This window comes from Scyliorhinus torazame, chromosome 3 (genome assembly GCF_047496885.1).
Source record: "Scyliorhinus torazame isolate Kashiwa2021f chromosome 3, sScyTor2.1, whole genome shotgun sequence".
Classification (NCBI taxonomy): domain Eukaryota; kingdom Metazoa; phylum Chordata; class Chondrichthyes; order Carcharhiniformes; family Scyliorhinidae; genus Scyliorhinus; species Scyliorhinus torazame.
Window position 1 is genome coordinate 117,840,868 of NC_092709.1, and position 4,441 is coordinate 117,845,308.

Sequence of the window (4,441 nt, forward strand, 5' to 3'; positions counted from 1 at the left end):
AAGGGAATCTATGTGTGGAGCCAGAGGAAATGGGCGAGGTACTAAATGAATACTTTGCATCAGTATTCACCAAAGAGAAGGAATTGGTAGATGTTGAGTCTGGAGAAGGGGGTGTAGATAGCCTGGGTCACATTGTGATCCAAAAAGACGAGGTGTTGGGTGTCTTAAAAAATATTAAGGTAGATAAGTCCCCAGGGCCTGATGGGATCTACCCCAGAATACTGAAGGAGGCTGGAGAGGAAATTGCTGAGGCCTTGACAGAAATCTTTGGATCCTCGCTGTCTTCAGGGGATGTCCCGGAGGACTGGAGAATAGCCAATGTTGTTCCTCTGTTTAAGAAGGGTAGCAAGGATAATCCCGGGAACTACAGGCCGGTGAGCCTTACTTCAGTGGTAGGGAAATTACTGGAGAGAATTCTTCGAGACAGGATCTACTCCCATTTGGAAGCAAATGGACGTATTAGTGAGGGGCAGCACGGTTTTGTGAAGGGGAGGTCGTGTCTCACTAACTTGATAGAGTTTTTCGAGGAGGTCACTAAGATGATTGATGCAGGTAGGGCAGTAGATGTTGTCTATATGGACTTCAGTAAGGCCTTTGACAAGGTCCCTCATGGTAGACCAGTACAAAAGGTGAAGTCACACGGGATCAGGGGTGAACTGGCAAGGTGGATACAGAACTGGCTAGGCCATAGAAGGCAGAGGGTAGCAATGGAGGGATGCTTTTCTAATTGGAGGGCTGTGACCAGTGGTGTTCCACAGGGATCAGTGTTGGGACCTTTGCTGTTTGTAGTATATATAAATGATTTGGAGGAAAATGTAACTGGTCTGATTAGTAAGTTTGCAGACGACACAAAGGTTGGTGGAATTGCGGATAGCGATGAGGACTGTCAGAGGATACAGCAGGATTTAGATTGTCTGGAGACTTGGGCGGAGAGATGGCAGATGGAGTTTAATCCGGACAAATGTGAGGTAATGCATTTTGGAAGGGCTAATGCAGGTAGGGAATATACAGTGAATGGTAGAACCCTCAAGAGTATTGAAAGTCAAAGAGATCTAGGAGTACAGGTCCACAGGTCATTGAAAGGGGCAACACAGGTGGAGAAGGTAGTCAAGAAGGCATACGGCATGCTTGCCTTCATTGGCCGGGGCATTGAGTATAAGAATTGGCAAGTCATATTGCAGCTGTATAGAACCTTAATTAGGCCACACTTGGAGAATAGTGTTCAATTCTGGTCGACACACTACCAGAAGGATGTGGAGGCTTTAGAGAGGGTGCAGAAGAGATTTACCAGAATGTTGCCTGGTATGGAGGGCATAAGCTATGAGGAGCGATTGAATAAACTCGGTTTGTTCTCACTGGAACGAAGGAGGTTGAGGGGCGACCTGATAGAGGTATACAAAATTATGAGGGGCATAGACAGAGTGGATAGTCAGAGGCTTTTCCCCAGGGTAGAGGGGTCAATTACTAGGGGGCATAGGTTTAAGGTGAGAGGGGCAAAGTTTAGAGTAGATGTACGAGGCAAGTTTTTTACGCAGAGGGTAGTGGGTGCCTGGAACTCACTACCGGAGGAGGTAGTGGAAGCAGGGACGATAGGGACATTTAAGGGGCATCTTGACAAATATATGAATAGGATGGGAATAGAAGGATACGGACCCAGGAAGAGTAGAAGATTGTAGTTTAGTCGGGCAGTATGGTCGGCACGGGCTTGGAGGGCCGAAGGGCCTGTTCCTGTGCTGTACATTTCTTTGTTCTTTGTTCTTTGTTGATGTCCGTGAATCCCTACCAGTTCCCCCTGAGTTTAGGGCACGACCAGAACATGTGCACGTGATTAGCCGGCTCACCAGCGCATCTGGCACACTTGTCCTCCAGCCCGAAGACTCTACCCTTACCTACCTCTCCCCTCGATACTACCCTGTCCTGCCTCCCCTTTGGCGGGAGGCGTGGGAAGGACGGCACCAGCCTGCGCACAAAATCCCGCACCTGCAAGTACCTAAAGTCATTCCCTCCCACCAGCCCAAACTTCTCCTCCAACGTCCTCATGCTCGGGAAGTTCCCTTCCAAGAACAGATCACCCACCCTTGCAATCCCCGCCCTCCGCCACAGTCGATACCCACCGTCCATGTTCCCCGGGGCAAATCGGTGATTGCCGTAGATTGGGGTCCACACCGATGCTCTCACTTCCCCTATATGCCTCCTCCACTGGCCCCAGATCCGAAGAGCCGCTACCACTATAGGGCTGGTGGAGTACCGCGCCGGCGGGAGTGGCAGAGGTGCCGTAACCAGGGCCGCCAAACTGGTGCCCCACATGAAGCAGCCTCCATCTGCTCCCAAACCGACCCCGTACCCACCATCCATTTCCTTATCATCTCTATGTTGGCCGCCCAGTAGTAGTTGCTGAAGTTCGGCAACGCCAGCACCCTCCCTTCCCCTCTGTTCCTTTCGAAATCCCAGGATAATTTTATTCAGCCTCTTAAAGAGGACCTTGGGATGAAAACAGGGAGACACTGAAATATGAACAAGAATCTCTGGGGAATTGTCATCTTAGCAGTCTGCACCCTCGCCGCTAGTGACAGCAGGAGCGCATCCCAACTCTGAACCTCCTCCCTCACTCGTTCCACCAGTCGGGGCAGGTTGAGCTTATGCAACTTGCCCCAGTCCCGTGCCACCTGTATTCCCAAGTATCTGAAGCTTTCTCCTACCAGCCTGAATGGCAACCCCTTCAGCCTACTCTCCTGCCCCCTCGCCTGAATTACGAACAACTCACTCTTAGCCACGTTCAGTTTATATCCTGAAAACCGGCCAAATTCCCTCAGGGTTTCCATGATACCATCCATCCACGCCATTGGGTCCGATACGTATAACAGCAGATCATCCGCGTATAACGAGACTTTATGTTCCACTACCCCCCGGACCAGCCCTTTCCAGTCCCTTGAAGCTCTCAGAGCAATTGCCAGGGGCTCTATGGCCAGCGTGAACAGCAGTGGGGAGAGAGGGCAACCCTGTCTTGTCCTGTGGTGTAGTCTGAAGTAATCTGATGTTGTCCTGATCGTCCTTACCTAGCCTCTGGGGCCTGATATAACAGCCTAACCCAGTCAATGAACCCCTCCCCGAACCCAAACCGTCCCAGCACCTCCCACAGATAGTCCCACTCGACCCAGTCAAAAGCCTTTTCCGCATCCATAGCTACCACTATCTCTGCCTCCCTGCTCTCCGGGGGCATCATGATCACATTAAGCTGCCTTCTTAGATTGGCCACCAGTTGCCTACCCTTTACGAACCCGGTTTGGTCCTCCGCAATTACGTCCGGTACACAGTCCTCAATTCTAGTCTCCAAGATCTTGGCCAGTAATTTAGCGTCTGCGTTGATCAAAAAATCGGCCTGTAAGACCCACAAGCCTCCGGGTCTTTATCCCGTTTCAGAATAAGCGAAATAGTGGCCTGCGACATCGTTGGGGGTAGGACCCCTCTGTCTCTTGTCTCGTTAAAAACTCTGACCAGCACCGGCACCACTATCTCGGCAAACCTTTTGTAAAACTCCACCGGATACCCATCCGGCCCCCGTGCTTTACTCGACTGCATGACCTTCAGGCCCCCCACTACCTCTTCGATCCTGACCAGGGCCCCCAGTCCGTCTATTCTTGGGAAGGTCAGTCGGTCCAGGAATCGCCTCATCCCCTCCGGTCCCCAGGGGTTTCCGAAGTGTATAGCTTACTATAAAAGTCCCGAAACACCTTGTTCAGCCCTGCCGGGTCCCCCACCAGATTTCCCTCCCCATCCGCTATCCTTCCTATCTCCCTAGCCACTTCTCTCTTCCTTATTTGTTGTGCGAGCATTCTGCTGGCCTTCTCTCCATGCTCATATATCACACCTTTTGCCTTTCTAAGCTGATCTACAGCCTTGCCTGTAGTCAGCACCCCGGACTCGGCCTGCAGCCTCTGTCGTTGCCTGAGTAACTCTTGCTCGGGGACCCCGCGTAGCTCCTGTCCGTCCGTAAAATTTCCTGAACCAGTCGGTCCGTTTCTGCCCTGTCTGTCCTATCCCTATGGGCCTGGATTGAGATCAGCTCCCCTCTCACCACTTCCCTCAGGCTATCAGATGAACAGAAATAAATCATTGTAATAGAAAGAGCTCCATAACTGAGATCTGATAGAATTGAATAGGCGCCTTCAGCGCCTCCCAGAGCACTGCTGCTGAGACTTCTCCGGTATCATTTACCTGCAGGTAATTCTGCATGCATCTCCTGAGTCTCACACACACTGCCTCGTCCGCTAGCAGTCCAAATTCCAGCCTCCATTGTCGGCGCTGAAAGCTATCCTTACAAATCTGTAGATCTACCCAGTGCGGAGCATGGTCCGATATGGCAATTGCCGAATATTCTGCCCTCACCATCCCGGCCAGCAAGTCCCTACTCATGACAAAGAAATCAATTTGGGAATACGCC